This window comes from Marmota flaviventris, chromosome X (genome assembly GCF_047511675.1).
Source record: "Marmota flaviventris isolate mMarFla1 chromosome X, mMarFla1.hap1, whole genome shotgun sequence".
NCBI classification, from domain to species: domain Eukaryota; kingdom Metazoa; phylum Chordata; class Mammalia; order Rodentia; family Sciuridae; genus Marmota; species Marmota flaviventris.
The window spans coordinates 52,637,974-52,663,980 of record NC_092518.1 but is presented as its reverse complement, the minus strand read 5'-3'; the positions used below and the strand labels follow the sequence as shown (position 1 = coordinate 52,663,980).

Here is a 26,007-nt window from a genome sequence, read left to right as displayed (position 1 = left end):
AACTACAAATATTTCACTATATGGATGATGTGTTATTGGCACATAAAGATAAAAACACATTGCTAGAATGTTATGCCACACTTACAAATTTATTAAAAAAATATAATCTAGAGATAGCAATAGATAAAGTACAATTAAATCTTCCAATTAATTATTTAGGGGTTTTATTATCCTCAACCATGGTCCGTCCACCCAAAATTCAAATACGAGTAGATCAACTCAAATCACTTAACGACTTTCAAAAGTTATTAGGAGACATAAATTGGATAAGGCCTTATCTAGGCATAACAACAGGAGAGTTGGGACCTTTATTTGATGTTCTAAAAGGTCCATCAGATCCAAATTCACCCCGCATGTTGACGCCTGAAGCAAGAAAGGCATTAAAAATCATTGAAACATATATGGAAAATATGCATTTGGATAGAATTGATATAAGTTTGCCTTTATTATTTATTGTACTGCCAACAAAAAATATTCCTACAGGAGTATTCTGGCAAGAAGGTCCATTATTGTGGATACATTTATCTTATTCTCCTAATACTATTCTTACTAGGTATCCTGAGGCTGTAGGACAATTAATACTCAAAGGAATAAAAGCAGCCAAGGGAGTGTTTGGGATTTCTCCCAATAAAATTATTACTCCATATACTATAGATCAAATTGATGAGTTAGCTAATGAGTTAAATACTTGGGCAATAATCATGTGTAAATCTAATGTTTCATTTGATAATCACTTACCGTCTAATCCTTTGTTGTCTTTTTGGTCTAAACATCCTGTAGTTTTTCCAAAGATGACAAAAAAAACCCCTATCATGAATGCTCCAAATATATTCACTGATGGGTCAAATAATGGTACAGCAGCAGTAGTTACCCCTGATCAAACTTTTACATTTTTAGTACCCAAACAATCAGCTCAAAAGGTAGAGCTTAATGCAGTATTACAAGCTTTTATGATGTTTAAAAATTCTGTATTTAATTTATTTTCTGATAGTCAGTATGTAGTTAATGCTATAGTATCCCTTGAAGATGCTGGTAGGATTTCCCCTTCTTCTACTGTTTTCTCTTTGTTTTCTACTATACAAAGTCTAATCTGGGACAGAAAAGATCCATTCTTTATAGGACATATCAGGGCACATACAGGATTGCCTGGAGCCCTTAGTTTGGGCAATGAGTTAGCAGATAAAACTACACATGACATACATATTTTCTCCACAATAGAAGAAGCTATAAATTTTCATAAAAGGTTCCATGTCAATGCTAATACTTTACAAAAGCGTTTTAAAATAACTAAAGAACAAGCCCGACATATAATAAAACAATGTCAAAATTGTGTGACATTTTTACCACAAGTTAATCTTGGAGTCAATCCTAGAGGACTGATACCTAACCATATTTGGCAGATGGACATCACACACTTGCCAGAATTTGGAAAATTAAAATATTTACATGTTACAGTTGATACTTCTTCCGGATTTCTGATGGGCTCCCTTCATGCTGGAGAAAAAACTAAAGATGTTATAGCTCATTGCTTACAAAATTTTGCCACTGTGGGCGTTCCAAAACAGTTAAAAACCGATAATGGTCCTGGTTATACGTCCACCTCTTTTAAACAATTTTGCTCATCATTTGGCATTACTCACATAACAGGAATTCCATACAATCCACAAGGACAAGGCATAGTTGAAAGAGCTCATCAAACTATTAAAATGTACTTATTAAAACAAAAGGAGGGAATTGGAAAGGGGTATATATCCCCCAAAGATAAACTTAAAATAACCCTTTTTACTCTAAACTTTTTAAATTTGGATTCATCAGGGCTTAGTGCTGCGGAAAGACATTTGTATCCAAAAAATGTACATAAGCCTAAGGTACTTTGGAAAGATATTCTAACAGGACAATGGAAAGGTCCTGACCCAGTGATAGTCTGGAGTCGGGGCTCTGTTTGTGTTTTTCCACAGGAAGAACAGCAGCCGATTTGGATTCCAGAGAGACTAACTAAAACAGTTCCTACAGACCAAAAGGAAGATGATTCCACTCAAATCCATAACAGCTGATATCCAGATCTCCAGCTTGGCTATTCTTACATCTGTGACAGTGATTAACCAGGATGTTTTTTTCAATATCTATTTTATTATTGCTTTTTCCCACATCAAAAAGTTCTATTTTATTTTTGAGCTCATACAGACCTAGGTTAATGTTTTTTCTGATCAGTTTTATATTTTGACTGTGGAGTTTTTGAACATTGCAATGGAGATTTCACCTAGGTAAAGCTACAAGGCCTTTACTATTGTCTTATGTGTTATATGTTACGTGTGCACACTTCTGTTTTGTGTTGTATGTCTGTATGTGCGTATGTCCATATTTCACATATGAGGGGCGCTCATGCACATGGATCCAAAAAAAATTTTTTTTTTATTATTCACGTGATTTTAATAGTTTAATTTAATTTGGGTAAACAGCTGTTGAGGATTGTTCTAATATATGAACAAATAGAAGGTTAACAAATCTGTTTGTTTACTTTCACCTTTCCTTTTCATTATATTTAATAATTCTGTTCAGGATAATGTAAATTGTTCTAAATATTGTTTTCTTAGTACCTGTTGAAATGTTACATATTTTTTTTTTAGCATCATTGTCAAAATTCCTATTTTCATCCCAGTGCCGGTGAAGACAAAGATAAAACCAAACTACAACTTCTTCGAGAGTTATCACAACAAACCGTGTAAGCTGATACATCAATGATTTATAACTCAACAAGTAATGCTCAATCAATGAGTCGATTTATTTTGGAAGGATATGGACATATTGATAGATTCCTCTGCTTTGAACTGCTTACAGAACTTGCCTGGACTATGTATCACTTGTATGCTTTATTTTGGGAGGATATGGACATATTGATAGATTCCTCTACTTTGAACTGCTTACAGAACTTGCCTGGACTATGTATCACTTGTATGCTTTGTGATCTATTTGTTGATGCAGCGAATTATGGTAGTGCTAGCGTATCTTTGCTGATGTGTCACCAGTGATGTAATTTTTCCTAGGAGCCGTTAATTGACTTGGTGTCATGACATTTCTGTATCCTCCTCCCTTCTACTAGTGATGGTCTAATTTTGGGGGCCAACAGAGGTGAGGTAAAGAACCTCACCCCCCCACCAGCACCAAGGCCAATTTTGGGGGCCAACAGAGGTGAGGCAAAGAACCTCACCCCCCCACTGGTACATAGGCCTATCCACAAGTATGGCTATATGCTGGACTGGTAGTCAGTGATGGGTATGATCCAATTGCAGTGGTATCAACCTAAGACAGGAGGCTGACGCCTAAAAGTCAGTTTTCCGATGACGGGTAAGAACCATATGTTGAATTGGACAAACCTAACAGGCACGGTCCCTAGCCAGATTGCTTGTTACTTAAACAGAAGGGGGAGATGCTAAGAGCCAAGTATATGATGCATGGCATTTTTGGTCGAAAGGTGACGCCAGCTAGCCATTGAGATGATATGATTATGTTAAGATTTGCATTCATATGGATATTGGACTCCTGCTGTTCACCTAGGCCGGCTATGGGACTCCTGGAGAGTTCCCATTGGTTGGGGAAGTACAGTAGGAGGGAGTTCCGGGGGAGGAGCTCTCTCATGGCGGTCCGAGAGGAGGCCGCATGTGTGGAAAAAATCTTCCCGGGCGGTACCGGACATTGGCGGCAGTTTCAAAAAATAAACTTTGTTCCTGCTTGAGTGGCTCGTGATTTTGTGCCCAGCCAGACTGCGGCAGATAAGAGTTCAAAAGCACAGACAACAGAAGCAAAAATAGACAAATGGGCTTATATCCAAGTAAAAACCTTCGGCACAGCAAAGAAAGCATTCAAGAATGAAAAAGGCAACCTATGAAAAGGAGAAAACACTTGCAAACTGTATATCTCATGAGTGATTTCTCTCCAAAATATATAAGGAACAAATATAAAAAATATTTTAAAAAGAAAGAAAAGGAAAAGGAAGGAGGAAAGAAAGAATTAAAATGATTTTAAAATGGGCAAAGGTCTTAAACAGACATTTCTCCAAAGACAAGCAAGGGGTCAACAGGCATATGAAAAGATGCTCAATATCACTAATTATGGATGAAATGCAAATCAAAATCACAATGAGATATCACCTTAACAATTGTCAGGATGGCCACTATAAAATAAAATATAACTAGTATTGGTGAGGTTGGTGAAGCCAGTATGAAAAATAGTATTGAGTTTTCTAAAAAAAAATTAAAAATAGTACCACTATATGATTTAGTAATTTCCATTTCTGGATATTTATCCAAAAGAGTTGAAATCAGAATCCTACAGAGATATTTGTACTCCTGTGGTGACTGCAGTATTTTTCACAGCAGCTAAAAGGTGGAAACAACCTAAATATGTATTGGTGGATGAATGATTAAAGAAAATATGATATATACATAAAATGGAATATTATTCAGCCATAAAAAGAATGAAATCCTGTTGTATGCCATAGCATAGATGAATCTTAAGAGCATTATTCTAAGTGATATAAGGCAGTCACCAAAGGACAAATATAGCATGATTCCATTTACATGAATTATCTCCAGCAGTCAAAGTCATAGAATTAGAAAGTAGAATAATGGTATCTAAGGGTTAGCAGGTGGAAAGAGTTACTATGCATTTCGTATAAAGTTTCAGTTATGCAAGATGAAAAAGTTCTAGAGATATTATACAATCTATGTTTATAATTAACAATACTGTACAATGCACTTAGAAAATTAAGACAGATCTCATGTTGTGTGTTTTTTAACCACAATAATCTTAAAAAGTCCTTTGCAAGGCCAAACGGAGAAAAGTGATACATATTTTTAAAATGTGGATACCTTAAGTGCTACTAAGGCAAATAATTTTTTTCATAGCTTTTTAAAGATACTAGTGTTTCTTCTCTGAATTTCATTTTTTAATTTGCCCACTTATATTATTATTTTGATTATTACAATACTACTATATGTTGACTTTTTTTAATTGGAAAAAGGAAAAATTTTTAAATCAACCTTGTAACCTATGATAGCATTCCTACTACTTTCCATTATATCCCTAATCCTATGTATTCAATAAATATTTTACTTAATATTGCATCCCTAATCCTAGATAGTCAATAAATATTGTTTGATACTCAATAGTTTGTATTTTATAGTATTTCTTTTTTTACTTGTACTCAAATATTTTCATAGAATTGTGATCATGGCAAATAAGAGTAATGATTTGTCATAAATATTTTTCTTAGATAACCTTGATTTTTTTTTTGGTGATTTGTAAAGTAATGCATAAGCATTATTGAAAACTTGGCAAATCTACACTATATATGCAATAAGAAAATAATAATTTTTCAACATACAGATAACTATTGTTAACTATTTAATAATTTTCCCTAAATATTATCTATACAAATATTCTATATTCTTACAAATATATATATTTAACAGAATTAGGACTATACTATATACGGTCCTGCATTACTTAACAATAGAGATATGTTCTGTGAAATGTGCTGTTAGGTGCTTTTGCCAGGGTGAACATCGTAGAGTGTACTTAACACAAACTTGGACAGCATAAGTCAACCAGTCAATGTGGCCTGTTCATGAAATCGAAATACTCAACAAACGTAAGATGTATGAATCTGCTGCTGGCATAACATGGCATACTATTTTATAGTAAGCTGGAGGTTTTTTCATAAGTAAAATGAATATACTCCAAAATAGCAATAAAAAGTACAATATAGTAGTATACTTTAAACATATAAACCAATAAGTCATTTATTATTATTATCAAGTATGATATACTATACATAATTGCATGTGCTATACTTTCTTTTTAATTTTGTAAGTTGTCAATGGACCTTTATTTATATGTGATGCTGAGAATCAAACCCAGTGCCTCACACATGCTAGTCAAGCACTCTGCCACTGAGCTACAACCCCAGCTTTCACGTGCTGTACTTTCATATGACTGTCAAAGCACTTGGTGTGTTTACAACAACATCCCACAAACACCTGAGTTTTGTCTTGCAATACTAGCGCCATTATAATCTTATGGTACCACTATCATATATGTGGTCCGTTTTTAGCTGAAATGTCATTATGTAGCACATGACTGTATATAGCTTTATGTATGGACTTATAATATTCTTGCATAACTACATCCAAACTATTATTTGAATAATTTTATCTTTTATTTCATCACTTTCTTGCTGTTAAACATTTAGTTTTATTCCATTATATCACTATTACTGAAATTATGGGGCTGGAGATATAGCTCAAGTTGGTAGAGTGCACAATGACCCTGGGTTCAATCCCCAGCACCACACCAAAAAAAAAAAATGATGAGATTTAAGTACAAAAAATATTTTACTGGATTGAGGATTCCACTTGAAGGATGAAGTTATTAAAAACCTTGAACACTCTTCCCGGAAAAACAATTATAAGTGGTGGAATTTCCTTTGTGTGTGGTACTGGTGATTGAACCCAGGGCCTCACACATGCTAGGTGAGCACTCCACTGCTGAGCTAAATCCCCAACTGCCCCCCCCCCGGCTTTTTAGTGGTTTGTTTTATTGTTTTTTTGAGACAGGGTCTCTATAATTGCTTAGGCTGGCCTCAAGTGATGATCCTCCTACCTCAAACTCCCTAGTAACTGGGATTGCAGGCATGTGCCACCATGCCCAGCACTGGAAATTACTTTTAAATGATAGTTTAGAGTCTGAAAATTATGCCAAAGAATACAGCAAATGAAGAAATATTTATACAATAAAATTTATGAAAAGTTGGCAAGAACAATGAAATTCTGTGGCACTTTAATTGCTACTGAGCCATGATCAGTTCCCTCCTTTCCCCAGGTAACTCTGGGAGAAACTCTGCACCAGGTAGGTATGGCTCCCAACAAATAAAGTACATTACTGGGGAGGGACAAACTGCCAGTATTTTTCATCTCCCCTAACTCAGAATTACTAATGTTAGTCCTCATTAATGTGGCCAAGAGACTTCTTTCCTCTCTTGTGCTTTCCTCTCTTGTGCTCTACTCCAGGGTTTGAAGTACAAAATACTGGGGCATCAGTTGCTGTCACACCAATGTGTTCACAAGGCAGAAGGTTCCAAAGTAAAAGGCAAGGAAAGGAAAATAGAGAATGCTTCTCCTTTGCCCAGGGCCCAAAGCAGTGGCTCATAAATTTTTCCAAGTGGAAGGAGTCCATAAAACCAGAAAACTCTCAAGATCTCCACATACACAAAACAAAACAAAAAAAACCTGACTATTTCAGAGTGTGAGGGAAATTCAAGCCCAAGGGTATTCTTGAAAATAATATAGATTTGAGTGGTTAGCAATTGCAAAGAGGTTTGTTTCTTCAGGAGAGTAACAAACTAACTCTTAGGCCAACCAGTTTGACAGAGAGAACTAGAGTAACAAATATCTAAGAAGAGCCCATTCAGGGTCAGGAAACAACTCCAAGCACTAAACCTTCTTTTTCCTTTTTCTCAAAACTGTGTCCTCATTATTGAATTGGGACAAGGACCAAGCTTTTGTCACACTTTTACTTTTTATTTCGTATCTTTATATGTTTCTGTACTGTTTACAAATTTTAGAAGCACATTTCCATGTAGAATTGTGCACTTATGAACACAATAAAGAAATCCAAAAAGAAACAGAAGGAAATATACCAAGTTGGTACTAATGATTTTTGAGAATACAGATGAATAGATGATTTTTGTTCTCCCTTCCTCCTCTTTTGCTTTTCTACATTGCCCAATGTTTCAACAATAAGCACATCTTACTTTAAGATGTTTCAATAAGCCAGGTGCAATGGCACAGGGCAATAACCCAGCTACTTGGGAGGCTGAGGCAGGAGAATCATTGTTCTAGGCCACTGTCTTAAAATGAAAAGGGTTGAGGATGTAGCTCAAAGATAGAACATTTGCAGAGAATGTGGGAAACCCAGGATTCAACCCCAGTACCACAAAACAAACAATTACAACACAAAGAAATGTTAATCATTCCATTTATTATTTAAGGAAGTTAATGGGCCTTCATTTTCCCCATTCATTGTCAAATCACTTTCTAGTCACTGTAAGGAAAAATATAAAATATTAGAAATGTATTTAAGAAGAAATATTCTACACTTACATGGAGAAAGTGACAAATTTTTACAGAAGATAAATAAGGTAAGTCAATAAAGAGATAAGCTATATACCTGGATGGGAAAACTATTTACCTTAAAGATGATACTGATACTGCTATCAGTTAACAGTGAGAAGTTCTGCTTCCTCAAATGCTTAAGTCTGAACCCCAAGGCGAGCATAGAAAGCAGGTTTTATTTAAAAAATAGTAAAGTAGATTTCTCCCAGAGAGAGAAGGGGGCCATAGCTAGTTTCCTAGTATCCCAAGAAGTGGGAGCCTCCTGCCCTTTTTATACATTTCAGGTTGTTTTTTTTTTTGTTCTCCTGCCCTCTTCCCTCCTCATCTGGCTACTTCCTTTCCCCATCCCTATACCAGACTAGGCCAAGGAGATGCCCTTGGGATGACCAAAAGGTGAGAAGCAGATGGGCAGGAAGAGAGCAACAGCCCAGGAGGCATTAATTTACACCTTTTGGAGGAACAATTCCTGGGATGGGTTACCTTAGCAACAGGTTGGAGCAGGAGCAGACTATCTTGGTATGAGTGGAGGAAGGGCTCTGGAGGTATTAACAATCTCCCAGAGGTGGTTCTCTTTAACTTCCCACACCTAAACCTGCCTTCATTTTCAAAATCCTACCCTATTATCTATCTACACTGACTGCCTGTCTTTAATTGTTGCTTCATCTCTTATTCCCAAATTATTATATAGATTTCAATCAACCCGAATTTCAAAAATTCTAGATGGGGAAGGAGTTGACATATATTCAAATTTAATCTGGAGCAATAAATATAAAAATTAACAATAATGTACAAAAAGATTAGTTGTATATTATTTTTTAAATTTTAATGAAATTATTGTAAAGAATATTCAAAAAAGTTTAGTAAGATAAAAAGGATCACAATATTAATTTTACTTAAAAATTAGTAAGTGGGGTTGGGGCTGTGGCTCTGTGCTAGCACACTTCCCTGGCATGTGTGAGGCACTGGGTTCAATTCTCAACACCATATATAAATAAATAAAATAAAGGTCTATCAACAACTAAATACAATATTTTTTAAAAAATTAGGAAGCAAAACTGGACAAGAATATAATTTTAAATCCACAGCACACCACCAAAACACCAACATAGGAACAGGCAAAGTGTATCAAAATGCTATTAGTGGTAACATGTAACTTTCATTTTTCTCCTTTATGACATTTTTTACTTTTCTTTAATGAGTTGAATTATTTTTGTAATGATAAAAAGGAAAAAGCCTTAAGTTGTCCTTCAAAACTTTCAACAGGAAAATGAACGATTAAAATGAAAAGATAAATTAAAGGGGGAAAGCATCCAATAAAAACACAGAAATGTAAATTCAACCTAACAAGTTTTAAAGGCCACTTAAAAAATAATAATCTTTTTTCATCTCTCAAATTGGCAGATATATTAAAAAGACATTGTTCAAGGGAGTATCCCAGCTTTCAAGGCAGCAGAAATACACCCATTTCTTTTACTTTCATTTTTTTTTTTTTTTTTTAACGTAGTGGGTTGAGGAAGAAGGGGCAAGTTCTCCTTTTGTCATGTTTTGCTGCCACCTAAAGACAACTACATCAAATGCAACTAAGAAATTAATCTGTGACTTGAAAACCACTGTAGAACAGAGCCAAGGAAACTTGATATTCTTTTTGAGACCTTGGCTCTCTGTAGCTACAGAAGTAAAATGGAGATGATGAGGAGCAATTTCCTAGCCTTACATTGCAAATTAGCACGGAAGGGATTCAGATAAATTGAAACAGGTGCATTAAGAATACAGATCATCCTCGGGCCGTAAAATAAACTTCAACAATTTTAAAGAACTGAAGTCATATAGAGTACATTATCTGACCATAATGTAGTCGAGCTAGAAAAGAACAGAGACAAGAAAAACTATTCTTACAAAACATACAACAAACTTACAAATAATCAATGGATCAACTGAAAAAATAAAAGAAAATTTAAAATAAGTGGGACTGAATTAAAATATAATTGCAGCATATCAAAAAATGTGTGGCTGGTGCAAAGGAATATGAAAAGGGAAATTTTAGCATTAAGTGTTTATATTAGAAAAGAAGAAGGATCTCAAATCCATAAGCTAAATTTCTACTTCTAAAAACCAGAAAAACAAAAGCAAAAGAAACACAAAGAAAACAGAAGGGAATAAATAAAGCGCAGAAGACAGTAAAATTGAAAACAAGAAAACAATAGAGAAACCCATTCTTTAAAAGATAGTTCTTAGAAGTTTTTTGTGAACTAGGATGTTTGATTAGTGTATTTTAGTTTTGTTTTATATTCTTTTAATCTTTTTATTTAAACTTTTGCATTATATACATTTTTTTTGTTTATATGTTTTTTATATTTTTGTTTTATATATATTTTTCTGTTTCCCTTGATTCTCTTTTTTAAAATGACTCCAATTTGGGGCTGGGATTGTGGCTCAGTGGTAAAGTGCTCGCCTAGCACACATGAGGCTCTGTGTTTGATCCTCAGCACCACATAAAAATAAAATAAAGATTATTGTGTACACCTACAACTAAAATTTTAAAAAATGGCTCCAATTCTTTATTTAAGGGGGAGTACATCAAAGGCAGGGATAAGGTTTCAGTGAGGAGTCTTGCTTCTTGTTGTGGCATGGGTTGTTGTGGCAAAGAGGTTGATTGGCATTTTAGCAAGCCATGCCCATCTCTGAGAGGCTGTGCGGCTCCAGTGGTTCACAGCATCTCTGATACTGTGCTGAACTATTTTTTTTTTCTAATTTTGTTTTTGTAGTTGTAGATGGACAGCACGCCTTTATTTTGTTTCATTTTTATGTGGTGCTAAGGATCGAATACAGTGTCTCACACATGCTAGGCAAGTGCTCTGCCACTGAGCTACAGCCCCAGCCCTTGAAAACCTTCCATGATAAACACAAATTAAAAGAATCCACAACCAGAAAGCCTGCTCTTCAGAATATTCCCAACAAGATATTCCATGAAGATGAAATTTTTAAAAAGTGAAAACCAGCGAAGGGAGGAACTACACTAAAGGAATAGTCAATCAGAGGAGAAACTAAATAATATTAAAAACTAGAAATAAACCCAAATAACCATGAATATAAATCATATCTCAATAATAGCCTTGAAATATTAAAGGCCTAAATCCATCAATCAAAAGATATAGATTGGCAGACTGCATTAAAAAACAAGACCCAACAACATATTGTCTCCAAAAGACTCACCTCATAGGCAAAGACATCCACAGACTGAAAATGAAAGGATGGGAAAAAACATACCACTTACATGGATCTCAGGGGTTTCTATCCTCTAAAACAGAACAAGTTATATAAGCTATACAATTGTACTTACACGATTGTAATGTTGCCTTAATACATTTTTAGCATCTGAAGGGTTGTTTTGATAGCTCCCTTTCCACTAATATTTTTTCTTGATTTGACTTGTTAGATTTTTACCAACTTTTAGTTGTATTATTTCTTTTCTGTTTCACATATTTCTGCTCCTACTCTTTATTTTTTCCTTCCTACGACCTAATTTGAAAATAATTTGTTAATCAAGCTTCTTTCTGATACACTTTGTTATATAAGTGTTCATCTGAGTACTATTTCATTCCAGAGATTCTGATATTTTAAGCTTTAATTATCACTTAGTTCAAAGCACTTTTTATTTGCTTTTCTTGTGGTTTCTTATTTGATCTGTGAGATATTTATAAGTGTACCATTTAATTTTAAAGTAGTTGAGACATGGGGGTGGGATTCTATATATCTTAAAGTGATTTCTAATGTAATAAATCACGCAGGAAACAACAGTCTGCATGATTTCAAAATTTTAAAATTTCTCAAAGCTTATTTTATGACAGAATATATTCTATCCTTATTAATTTTCTACTTGTCATTTTGTGTATAGTTCTCTATAAATAACAAGTAGTTCAAGGGGGCTGATAGTGTTGTTAAGCTTTCTATATCACTACTTCTTCCAGCAAAGTAAGAGGGCTTAAAATCTCCAAATATGATTGGGGATTTGTCTTTCTAGTTTTATTAATTTTTACTTCATGTATTTTGAAATTTTGTTATTAGGTACATACACATTTAGGATTGTTATACTTTCTTGAAGAAGTTATCCTATTATGGTTATGAAATGTTCCTCCTTATCTCTGAAAATACTTTTTCTTTTTTTAATACTTTTTTTAGTTGTAGTTGGACACAATATTTTTATTTATTTTACGTGGTGCTGAGGATCGAACCCAGTGTCTCACGCGTGCTAGGCAAGCACTCTACTGCTCAGCCACAATGCCAGCCCCTGAAGATACTTTTTCTTGAAATTTATTTTATATTAATAGCTCTACTACTGACTTCTTATGCTTATTTTCCTCTTCTTTTGCTTTTAACCTATTAGTGTACTGATATTTAAAGTGTGATATATTGTTTGCTTTTTACACATGTTGAATATTTAGACCTTTTAATTACAATATCTAGTTCATTTATATTTAAATTAATTATTTTCAGTGGAAAATTGGGTAAATCATAGGTTTGATGATGTAATATTTTGGAAAATGGGTTGAATAAGTCCTGCTGTCAGGCTCAGGGAGAAGATTGTTGGAATGTTTTTGTTGCAATCATTCATTCTCTCATTTATCATGTGGCACACAGCAACAGATTTATTTTATTGTGTGTTAACATTTTTTATTTTGCAAATAAAAAATAATATATAAAGATAACTCTTAGAAAAGATAATTAAAATTTATAAACTTGTAGGAAGACTTGACAAAATAGATACAAATTACCTTATCAGATATAATACAGAGGATATCCTTATGGAATCTTTAATCATTATAAAAAGAATTATTTTATTTTTTATTAGAGCATTATAGTTACACACAGTAGTTGGGTTCATCTTAACAAATTCATACATTCTTGGAATTAAATTTCAGTTCATGCCCCCTCTTTTCTTCTCATCCTTCCTCCCTCCATTCACCTTTCTCTACTGATCTTCCTTTAGATCATCTATTTATTTCTTTTTTATTGGTTTTCTCCACTTATACATAAAGGTGAAATTACCTGTGGTATGTGCACATAGCATGATTTTTTAAAATCCATTTTGTGTTTTCTCCACTTTCCCATCCCCTCCTTTCCCTCTCCATCTCCTTCTTATACTTTACTGATCTTCCCTATATCGTTGATACCTGATCCTGCCCTCCAACTTTCCTTTATTTTGCTCTAGCTTCCACATATAAGACGAAATATTTGACCTTTGATTTTCTGATTCACTTATTCCACTTAGTAGGATGTTTTCCATTTTCATTCATTTACCAGCAAATGTCGTAATTTCATTATTTTAATTGGCTAAGTAAAACTCCATTGTACATACATGCCACAATTTCTTAATCCATTCATCTACTGAGGGGCATCTGGGATGATTCCATACTTTGGCAATTGTGAACTGTGCTGCTATAAACATTGAGGTGGCTGTACCACTTTAGTATGCTTTTTATTAGTTCTTTTGGAAAAAGAACATGGAGTGGGACAAGTGGATTATACACTGGTTTCCATTCCTAGTTTTTTTTTTTTTTTTTTAAGGGATCTCCATAAAATATCTATTGATTTTGTTTTGATGGCCTGTCTATTGGTGATAAGAGTGTGTTGAGGGGCTGGGGATGTGGCTCAAGTGGTAGCTCGCTCGCCTGGCATGCGTGCGGCCCGGGTTCGACCCTCAGCACCACATACAAACAAAGATGTTGTGTCCGCCGAAAACTAAAAAAATAAATAAATAAATATTAAAAAAAAAAAAAAGAGTGTGTTGAAATCACCCAGTATTATATTGGGGTCTATTTCAGATTTAATGCCAAGGAGTGCTTTTCTTGTTCCTGTTTTTAGAGGAAATGCATTCACTTTTTCTCTGTTCAGTATAATGTTGGCTTTGAGTTTGTCATATATAGCCTTTACAATGTTGAAGTAAGTTCCTTGTATTGGTGACTTTGCTGGTATATTTAACATAAATGAGTGCTGCATTTTATCAAAGTCCTTTTCTGCATCTATTGAGAGGATCACTTGATTCTTGTTCTTAATTCTATTTGTATAGTGAAATACACTTATTGATTTGAATGTTAAACCAACCTTGCATACATGAAATGAAACCCACTTGATCGTGGTGTATTATCTTAATTTTTTAATGTGGTTTGCTACTATTTTATTAAGGATTTTTACATCTATGTTCATCAGGGATATTGTTCTATTGTTTTCTTTCCTTGATGTGTCTTTGTCTGCTTTTGGTATCATGGTTATATTAGCTTCATGGAATATATTTGGAAGTCTTTCTTCACTTTTAATTTCATGGAATACTTTGAAGAAGATTGCAATTAGTTATTTTTTAACAGTCTAGTAGAACTCAGCTGAGAGTCCATGTGTTCTTGGCTTTTCTTTGTTGGAAGACTTTTAAGTGCTGTTTCAATTTAATTACTTGATATTAGTTTATGTTTTCTATATCTTCCTGGTTCAATTTAGGCAGGTCATATATGACTAGAAATTTGTCAATATCTTCCATTTTACTGGAGTATAATTTTTCAAAATAGCTTCTAATGAACCTCTGGATTTCAGAAGTGTCTGTGCTTATATCTCCTTTTTCAACTCTAATTCTGTTAATTTGGGTCTCTATTACTTTTAGTTAGTTTGGCTAAAGGTATATCAATCTTATTTGTCTTTTCAAAGAACTAAATCTTGTTTCATTGATCCTGAAACAATAATGTTTTTTATTCTCAATTTCATTAATTTTAGCTCTGATCTAAATTATTTCCTGCATTTTCTGAGTTTGGAATTCATTTATTCCTGCTTTTCTAGGGCCTTGAAGTAGAATATAAGCTTATTTATTTGGTATATATGTTCTTTTAATGTAGGCATTCAATAATATGAACTTTCCTCTTAGAACTGCTTTCCTACCATCCCAGAGATTTTGATATGTTGTATCTATGTTCTCATTTGATTCTCAGAATTTCTTCTCTCATTTCTTTAATCCAGTCTTCATTTAAAAGAGTATTATTTAATCTCCACATGTTTATGTAGTTTCTATTATTTTTCTTGCTATTCATTCCTAGTTTATTCCATTAAAATTCAGTAAGATGAACAGGATTATATAGACTCTTTTGTATTTGCTATAACTTACATTTCTACCTAGAATATAGTCTTTTTTGGAAAAGGTTCCATGAGCTGCTGAGAAGGTAAATTTAGCTGTTTGAGGGTTAAATATTCTATAAATGTGTATTAGGTCTGTTATGGTTTGTATGTGTGGTGTCCCCAAAAAGCTCATTATGAGACAATGAAAAACAGTTCAGAGGAAAAATGATTGAGTTGTGAGAGTGCATTAATCTCTTGATAGGGATTAACTGAGTGGTAATTGAAGTGGTAAGGTATGGCTGGAGGAGGTGGGAATTAGGGCGTGGCTCTGGAATATAGATTTGTATTTGGAGAGTGCTATCTCTCTCTCTGCTTCCAGATCACCGTGATGTGAGCTACTTACCTCTGCCACACTCTCCCACCATAAAGTTCAGCCTCACCTCGAGCCCTGAGGAATGGAGCTGGCCATCTATGGACCAAGATCTCTGAAACTGTGAGCCCTCAAATAAATTCCTCCTCCTCTATGATTGTTCTGGTCAGGTCATTTACTCACAGCAGTGAAAAAGCGAAAACAAGGTCCATTTGATTTATAGTATTACTTAGGTTGGAAATATCTTTATTGATTTTGTTTTGATAACCTGTCTACTGGTGATAAGGGTGTGTTGAAATCACAACACAGTATTGTATTGGGGTCTATTTCCGATTTAATGCCAAGGAGTATTTTTTATATATATTGGGAGTGCTGACATTTAGGGCATATATATTTACTATCATTTTATCTTCTTTTTTAAAAAACTAATTTTTTTTAATGTTGATGGATCTTTATTTTGTTCATTTATTTATATGTGGTGCTGAGAATCGAACCCAGTGCCTTGCACATGCTAGGCAAGCACTCTACCACTGAGCTACAACCCCAGCCCTAAAAACTAATTTTATACCTTTATTTTATTTATTTGTATGTGGTGCTGAGGATTGAAATCAGCACCTCGCACGTGCTAGGCAAGCACTCTACTGCTGAGCCACAACCCCAGCTCTCATTACATCTTCTTGTTGGAATTTTCCATTTACCAGGATGTAGTGGCCTTCTTTGTGCCTTCCAAATAATTTTTGCTTGATATCTGCTTTGTCAGATATGAGAATATCTGGTTTTCAGGTGCCTGCATGTTTGCAGACTCCATTTGTATAGAATATTTTTTTCCATCCGTTTACCTTCAGTCTGTGTCTTTGCCTATGAAATGAGTCTCTTGGCTGAGGTTGTAGCTCAATAGTAGAGCACTTGCCTAGCATGTGTGAAGCACTGGGTTTGATTCTCAGCATCACATATAAATAAAAGTCCATCAACAACAACAAATACACACACACACACACACACACATATATATATATATATATATATATATAAAGGAAAAAAAAGAAACGAGTCTCTTGCAATATAGTTGGATCTTGTTTTTGATCCATTCTGCTAATCTATGTCTTTTAATTGGGGAGTTGAGACCATTTACATTCAGTGTTAGTCTGGATGTTAGTGGCTTTCTGCCATTCTGATTCTTTGCTATATTTAATTGTCTTGATTCTCATTGAGATGATTACTCTTCTACTGATCTTCTTTGGGAACTTTAAGATTTGTTTTTGGGTTCCTCTGTGTGCAGTTTTTTTTTTTTTTTTCCTCTTTTGTGGTGCTGGGGATTGAACTCATAGCCTTGTACATGCAAGGCAAGTGCTCTACCAACTGAGCTATATCCCCAGCCCTGTGAGCTGTTTATATTTAAGTATTCTTTATACTGCTAGCTTGGTGGTCATAAATTTGAAATTTCAGCTTATCGTTGTCATGGGAAGTTTTTATATCCCCCTCAAATTTGAAAGAAAGCTTTGATGAGCACAGCAATCTTAGTTGGCAATTATTTTCTTTTAGAGCTTGCAATATCTCATTCCAGGCTCTCATTCATTTTAGCATCTGAATTGGGAAGTCAGAAGAGAGATTTATTGGTTTCTTTTAAATGTGACCTGATATTTCTCTCCTGTCCCTTTTAATAGTTTTTCCTAACTTTCTATGTTTGGCATTTTGATTATGATGTGTCTTGAAGAGCTTCTCGTCTGATTTGGTCCATTTAGGATCCTGTATACCTCCAGTACATTGATGTCTATCTCATTTCTGATACTGGAAAAGTTTTCTTTTACTCTATCATTGAAAATGTTCTTGATGTTGTTAATGATTTTAGCTTATATCCCAATTATTCTCAAGTTGGGTCTCTTGATATTATCACAAAATTCTTGTATATTTTGGTCAATTTCTATTAATTTTTCCCTTTACTGCATACTATGTGTTCAACTTCATGTACCCTGTCTTCAAGGCCTGAGGTTCTATATTCTATGCAGTGTAATCTGTTGGTGATGATTACAAGTTTTTAATTTGACTGTGTTTTTCATTTCCAGGAATTCTGATTGGTTTGTCTTTAATATTTCTATTTCTTTACTGAAATGGTCTTTCATTTCCTGCATTGCTTTCTTAATTAATTCATTAGCTCTTCTTTTATTTCACTAAACGTTTTTTAAGTTTTTTTTAACGTTAATTTTATTTTTGTTTTCTTTTTATATGGTGTGGGGGATCGAACCTAGCGCCTTGCTGCGCGAGCGCTCTACCACTGAGCCCCAGCCCCAGCCAAATTTCACTGAACATTTTAATAATCAGTTTTTACTGGGCACAATGGAGCATGCCTATAATCCAATTGGCTCAGGAAACTCAGGCAGGATGGACACAAGTTCAAAGCCAGACTCAGCAACTTCGCAAAGCCCTAAGCAATTTATTAAGACCATGTCTCAAGATGAAAAGTAAAAAAGGGCTAGGGTTGTATCCAGGGATCACTGGGATCAATCCCTGGTACCAACAACAACAACAAAAAATCTGTTTTTAAATAACCTTTCTCTGGAATTTTATCCCTTTCATATCTGGGATCCTTTGTTAGGGGATTATAAATTTGGGAGTGGGGTGAAATTTGTTTGCCTGTTTTCTCATGTTTTCAAAAGTCCTGAACTTGTGCATCAATTGAAATGGATTCACCTTTCTCTTTTGTATGTATGTCCTTTTGTGTGTAGTTACTGTCTCTTCTGGGATCTCTTTCAATTTTTGATATATGAGTAGATGTAAAGGGGTGGAACATGAGTCACCCTCTGGTTATTGGTTTGGGAGTTTTATCTCCCCAATTCTATGAGTTGAAGTAATGTCAGGGCTCAGGTGGGTCTAGATCATGTGTGGGGTGAGATTCACTTTTGCTTGGCTGAGTTGTGAGGATTTCTCGGCATCAGGATCACTACTCTGTGATCTCAAAGTGTCCCAATCATTTTCCAGCCCCTTTTAGGGGAAAGGGGGAGCCAGGGACAGCCCTAATGTCAGCAACAGATGTACAGTGCTAATATAAATATTCAGTGTCTACTTTGAAATCTATAACACTAATTGCCATCTATATAGGAATGATGGGATTAGCATTTAACATCAGTACCAACTATAAATAACTGTGAATTAGACTGGACATTTAACAGTAGGTGTCTACTATGTCATCCACTGTATTTATAATCACAACAGAAATGGAGTAGGAAATATATAAACTGCATAATTCTGTTATTTAGTGGGATTTCGGCTCTTTTTTTGGTATAAGGGGTTGAACTCAGGGGCACTTGACCACTGAGACACATCCCCGCCCTATTTTGTACTTTATTTAGAGGCAGGGTCTCATTGAGTTGCTTAGGGCCTTTTTTTTTTTTTTTTTTTTTTGTGGTGCTGGGGATTGAACCCAGGGCCTTATGCATGCAAGGCAAGCACTCTACCAACTGAACTATATCCCCAGCCCTACTTAGGGCCTCACTAAGTTGCTAAGACTGGCTTTGAACTGGTGATCCAGCTGCCTCAGCTGCCTCAGCCGCCTCAGCCGCCTCAGCCTCCTGAGCTGCTGGGATTACAGGGGTACACCACCACACCCAGTGATTTCTACTTTTTAAGTAAGAGAAAATCAGGAAGATGAAAGAAAGTTTGAGATACTTAAGAAATTGTTCTTAGGAGAGGCAGGCGATACCAGATGTCAACTGTAAAGAGGGATAAAAATTAACTACAACTAAAGAATGAAGGAAAGAAAGCAAGAAGGAACAAGAAAATGTGCCTATTAGAGAAAAAAGTAAAAAACGGGAGATAGGAGGGACAGGAACCAAGGTATGAACCTACAAATGTAAGATCAAAACAACTCAAATTCTCATATAATTATACCCCACTGATTCAAATAAGACTAAATTATATGCAAATGCTATTAATGTGAAGGTAAAAATTATATGAATGTATACTTATTTTTTCAAGCCTATTTTCTCACTATTTTTCAGTGAGAACACACATATACACATACAAAAAATCATGTATGATCAAAAAAAGTAAAAAATAATACACTGATGAAATCATGCTTGAAAAATTTTAGGTTAAAATTTAAAAAGAGAATTAAAAATTTAAAAATGTGAATATAGATAAGAAAGAAAGATAAAAGAAAAAACAGAAATATCTTGGTAAGAAATAAAGGGCCTGTTTCTGTTTTGGTGGTCAAAATTATTGGCAGGAATGGATTTTCATTCTCTATGTTTGTTTTTGGCTTTGTAACCGTTGGATCAAGAGCTGGGGGTTATTAAATCACACGTCTTTGTGTTCCTCACCTAGCTGCTAGCCAAGTGTAGTAGCTCTCAGCTTCCAATCTCCCAGTACAGAATAGGATAGACTATGTAATATTGGTGGATTGTGTAATACCATAGTGGGGGTAAAGCAGAGTTCTAAATATGACGTTCCAGTATTTGGGGTTTAATGTTGGGTGAATTTTGGAACTCTGTTGGTAGATATTTGGGATTTGGTTCACACCCCCTATTACTGGAGAAATGCCAGACTCTGCTGGATGTCTAGATCACTGAGGCCTCTGGTAAAATCCACTTTTCTGGTATAGGGACTAACTTTCCACAGGTTTTACCTTGGCCACTGTGAATGTGAGTTAACGCATATATGCCCTAGAATGCAAACACTCCTGGGTGACTGCTATAAGGTGGATTCCCGATAGCTCTTATGGGGTGCCTGCCACAAAGATTTAGTGTTCTCCTCTTTGTATTTGGAGCTTGTATAATGTTTTGTGGCTATTTCAGTCACTCTGAATCAGGCACACTCTGCAGGTGGTAAAATGCTGGCAACTTCCTTTACATCAATCATCCTGATTTGTCTCTGCTGGCTGCCCCAGTGTTTACAGATAGTTCCCAGGCTGCACCTGCCAGGAATCTCAGTTCAAAATCCCTGCTCCAGGAATCTGAGCAATTTTGGGTTGGTTTCATTCAACTCGTTTCCCTACTGACTCTGTGTTCATTAAAATCAGCCTCCCGGGCTGAGGTTATACCTCAGTGGTAGAGCACTTGCCTAGCATGTGTGAGGCACTGGGTTGGATCCTCAGTACCACATAATTTTATTTATTTAATTTATTATATTTAAGGTATTGTATCCGTCTACAACTAAAAATATATATGTTTGTGTGTATGAAAAATCAGCCTCTCTCTCTAATCCACGAGTTCCCCGAAGTTAAAAAAAAAAAAAATGTTTATAAATTCTCTGCCTATGCTTCTCCCCTTGCCTCAGTGGCTACTGCAGCTACCAGCCATGCTCTCTCATCTATAACATATATTCTTTTTTTCGGGGGGCGGAGGCGGTACCAGGGATTGAACTCAGGGGCACTCTACCACTGAGCCACATCCAAGCCCTATTTTGTATTTTATTTAGAGACAGGATCTCACTGAGTTGCTTAGCGCCTCACAGTTGCTGAGGCTGGCTTTGAACTCACGATCCTCCTGCCTCAGCCTCCCAAGCCACTAGGATTACAGGTGTGTGCCACCGTGCCTGGCTTTCAAAGAGAATTATTTTGTGAATAATTATACATTCAAAATTTGATAATTTAAAAGAAATGGACTAATTCTTCAAAGCCTATATACTATCAAACTTGATCAGTTCAAAGAGCTTAGGTAAACCAGGTGCAGTGGTACGTGCCCGCAATCCCAGAGACTCGGGAGACTAAGGCAGGGGGATTGCGAGTTCAAAGTCAGCCTCAGCAACTTAGTGAGGTCCTGTGCAACTTAGTAAACCTGTCTCAAAATAAAACATAAAAAGAGCTGGGGATGTAGCTCAGTGACAAAGCCCTCTGGGTTAAATCCCCAATCCCCAATACTCAAAAAAAAAAAAAGAACTAAGGGAAACCATGTTTAATGAACCAAAGGAAAGTATGAAAACCATGTGTAATTAATGTCCCCCAAAAGCTCATGTGTGAGATAATACAAGAAAGTTTAGAGGTGAAATGATTGGGTGAGGAGAACCTTAACCTAATTAGTGCATTAATCCATTTAAATTGATTAACTGGGTGGTGTCTATAGATACATAAGGTGTCAGTGGAGGAGGTAGGTTACTGAGGGCATGCCTTTAGGGTACACATTTTGTTCCTGGTGAGAGAAGTGCTGTTTACAGGTGGCTAGGGCCTAGGCTGCTTTCCTCTGCCACACCTTTCCACCATGCTGTTCTATCTCACCTTGGGGCCAGCACAATGGATTCAATGAATTTAGCCATGAATGGACTGAGACCTCTGAAACCTTGAACCCCAAATAAACTTTTCCCTCCTCTAAAATTGTTCTTGTCAGGACTTTTGTTCACAGCAATGAAAAAGCTAACTAGAACACAAATTTGAAGAAAAAAAAAAAGTAACAGAAGAGCTAAGAAACTTGCCTTTTGAATATAAGAGGCAGAGCTTAAAATGTGCGTTTTGACAGAAAGGCATGGAAAGTTGTCTTCTTACCTTAAATGTGAATTCAAGTTCCCACTGATTTGAGACTTGAGTGAGGTCCCACAACGTTTGGTTGGTCCAGAGATAGAGGTTATCGCAGAAGAGGGGATGTCTCTGAAGAAGGGTTCCCAGAGAGAAGGGGTAACCTGACTCAGGACCACCGAGGTTCTTGGCATATGAGACAGAAAAAAATTTCAGCACACACCAGTCCAAGGCATAGATACAGAATTATTTAGGAAAGTAGATATATATTCAATGGAGAATGGGGACAATCTCAAGATAATGCTACCTTTGGAGTAAAGCAAGGAATACACATTCAAGTGAGAATGCTGGCTATCTCCAATGGGAGAGACAGCAACCCGTTGGTGTAGGGAATTAATATTAATAGAGGGACAGATGCTAGGGACTGAACTAGAGGTAGAGCTAGGATGGAGTTACATAATTTCACGCCAGTTTTCCCTGCACCTGCCCACTGCCTTTATGATACAAAGGAAGGGTCAAGGGTACTTCCTTTTAAATTCAGCATTTCTCCCTTTATTCTCAAACACCCATCTCAAGATGAAAAGGGTATGAGGAAGGGAAAGAGGTCTTTTTCCCCTAATGGTCTCTGGGGTTCAAAAATCCTGTAGTCATTGAACTTCAGATTCCATTACAGTATTGCCCTAGCCAGGAGACTTTCAATTGTCAGTGGGCAAGACCTATCTGCCAAAAAGACTGAAAAGAAAGCCTCAGTTTCTTACCTCTAGGGTCTGGAGGATCTGAGTCTCAATCAAGAGTTTCAGTCCCAGCAGAGTATCTCCAGCCAGAGACTTTCAGTTGTCTTAAAATATCCTTCTAGTCACCACGAATCTAAGGCCTACAATAAAGATCTAGAAAAGTAAATATCAATCTCAGTCACAGCACCAAAATGGTAAAGGAAACTGTGTTGTAATTTTGGCTCTGGTGCTATTGCATAAAAAACTTTCAGGCGTTACATAACGCATAATAAAAGTATACCAAAGATCATTAGAAGGGAAAAAAAACAGACACTCTCAAAGGTAAAAGTGGGTTCTCTCAAAGAAGATACTGATTACATGCCACTTTCCTAGTTTTATTGGGGGCCTTAGGGAAGTTTCTAAAGTGTACCCCCAGGAACCACCTCTCAATTTGCAACTGACAATACGATCACATTAGGTTAATTCCCTACTGCTATTTTACAGTTGGTGGTCTTTGCTTTTAATTATCCTGTCTTCCTGAGTCCTGGAATCTTTGATCGGTGTATAGCTGTAAAGTCCCAGCTTTACAGTAACTTGTGTTGTTCTTATTGGCAGGGAGGCCCTGACAATAGCTCTGCATGTTACTGGGTGAGAAATGCAGCATAGCCTACTGATTAAAGCCAATAAGCTAGGTTAGGTAAATTGCTTTTTTTTTTTCCCCAAAGACAGCATATGGGGGTGGGGGTGGGGGGTACAGTATTCCCCTCCTTTTTCCTATTACTCATGTCTGTTTACTACCTAATAGGTGAAGATGTACTATATGGTGGGCCCATTCCAAACTCATACAGAATTAAAATTCCACTGGCTTTCCCCTAATACCATTGGGGAATATGTGACACACTACTTCTCCTATGACAGCCAAGCAAAGTTCCATACTAACTTAATATGGAAGGAGAAAATCCCAGGGCTCATAGGGAAAGGAGTCCAGAAGGGAAGAGTATTAGTTAGCTTTTGTGTGACTGTGACCAAAATACCCAACAAAAACAACTTACAGCAGGAAAAGTTTATACAGCGATCATGTTTTAAGAGATCGCAGTCCATAAACAGCCAAATCCATTGCTCTGAACCTCAGGTGAGGCAGCATATCGGGGGTAAGGGCCCAGTGGAGGAAAGTTGCTCAGCTCAAAGCACCATCGGGAAACTGGGTGAAGCTAGGAGCACCTGGAGAGAATAAAGCAACAAGCATATCTATATTTTGTGGTAAGTTTCTGTTGGTAAAACACAAAACAAACAAAAAGGAAAACAGAAAAAGCCTTTCCACTCATCAAAGCCAGGCTGGATCATTCCTAAAATCTTCAACAATCATTTCTGGAAGTCCAATCTTACCACTTAGTCTAAACGGAGATACATTCACCACATTTCTTTGTCATGTCACCCCTTTTTATTATCCCTAGAGAGCTAATGCGCATGCTCAACTAGAACGAAAGCGTCCATCACTGCACTACTCCTCAATATGACCCTCCGGGCCTAGGTCTAAGGTCCTACACCCCCCATCTCCGGCCCCGCTCGCTCTCATTCCTCACAGTAAGTCCGGTACCCCGAGGAACAGAAGAAGCCGTTCACGAAATAAGCTCAGGCGGCGAGTTCTAAGGACCACGCCGAATACCGCACAACACTAATAAAACACATCCACACTGCCCAGCAGCCTGGGCCCTCCTGAGGCCGGAACCGCTGCCTTTGAACAGCCGGAACTTCCTGCCGCTGTTATTATGGCTTCCGGGTCGGACTTTAGGAGAGCGCGCCCTCAATAGCAAATGGACTTCCGGGAACCCCTACTGGTTATGTGAAGGGGCACCTGGTCAGACCGCAATTGCTTGATCCTTACCATTTATCTTGCCCCAGTACTTCATTGGGTTACTTTGGTTCTAAAGAGCAGAAATCGTGTGGAAAGGGTACGTAATCACGGACTTTTGTCGTCGTTCAGTTAAACATTGACCGTTAGGTGGCAGTAAAAGACCACTGACGAGCGCCGCTCCGCTCCTACCCCGCCCTTCGTGTTTCAAAAAAAAGGGATTCTTTGCACAAAGTTCCCTATTTAAAGAGGCCCAGTTTTTGATCACAGATTTCTCATTCCCACTTTTAACTCACTTTTAAGTATCTTTAATTACAAACCTGCTTGTACTTTGTCGCATTTGCAATTTTTTTTTTTTAAATCAAACGCCAAGTCTCCTTCAAGGCTTATTTTAATTCGTTTTGTTATTCATTAAGTGAATCTCATGCTGAATGTACAAGTGTTCATTCAGCACTCAGAAAATATGAATAAGAAGGGAAATTTCGCCCCAACACCCTTCAGCAAAAAGTACCAATCCTACTTCTGTGTAGATATTGCCTTTCACAATCTGGTAGCATAACCATTGAGTATTATTTACATTCGAAGTTGGAATTCTTGCCCAGATCTCCAGGTGTTTCTTGAGACACATTCTACTTAGAGAGTCACAGCTCTTAGGGGCATGCCTTAACACTCAATTTATTACTAGTTTGGGGTACTGGCAAGGGAGTAAGACTTGTTGAAAATAGGTTGTGAAATAATGAAACAGAAAAACAAAGCTTTATGCTCATGGATCTTTTTATTATCCCCTTTCTTAAAATGGAGAACTATAAGAAAATGCTTTGAAATGAGAAAATTGGCCAATATCTGGTTGTATGTCCACGTGGACAGGACACAGTATGTATCATGAGGTCTACTCACAAAGACTCCTTGACCACACTTTGCTCCAGGTTCCCTGAGTGCTTCTATATTAGACCTGCAACTTGGTCTGCCTTTTGCATAAATCAAAGTAATAAGTTTTGAGAAAATCACCCTTCGGAGAGCAATCTATACCTTGCCAGTTACTCCATGATGTATAGAAAAGTAGTTTTCAGGCTCTGCTTAACCCTGAGTACCCTTTTATGAAGGAGTATTTTACCACAAATCTTTATCTGAGCACAAATGCCAAGGTAGAATGACTATTGTTTGTACAAGTAAACAACCACCATTTGCCTGGCACAACCATAAGGCACTTATTCATGCTAATTCATCAAACTAAATCAGGAACACCTTGACACCTGGACCTCCCAAATGATCTGAGAAACACCAGACACAGAGGCTCATCAACCTAATCAGATACAACTCCCTTTGCGAAGACTAATAAATAGGAGGAATTCCTCAAAGACTGG

General features: G+C 36.4%; 1 long non-coding RNA gene across 3 annotated transcripts in view; it reads right to left on the bottom strand.

Moving 5' to 3' along the window:
* LOC114081502 (uncharacterized) overlaps positions 1-24,526 on the bottom strand; it is a 44,973-nt gene extending 20,447 nt beyond the window's left edge. Inside the window, exons 1-4 of one of the 3 annotated variants that reach the window (XR_003580812.2) lie at positions 24,375-24,526; positions 23,844-24,012; positions 22,837-22,965; positions 22,109-22,264 (exon numbers count right to left, since the gene is read on the bottom strand). This is a non-coding gene — a long non-coding RNA (uncharacterized lncRNA). Of the gene's footprint in view, positions 1-22,108; positions 22,265-22,836; positions 22,966-23,843; positions 24,013-24,177; positions 24,284-24,374 lie in introns of those variants that run through there. The other 2 variants (XR_011705709.1, XR_011705710.1) reach the window with 2 other exon arrangements.
* Positions 24,527-26,007: the final 1,481 nt, after the last annotated feature.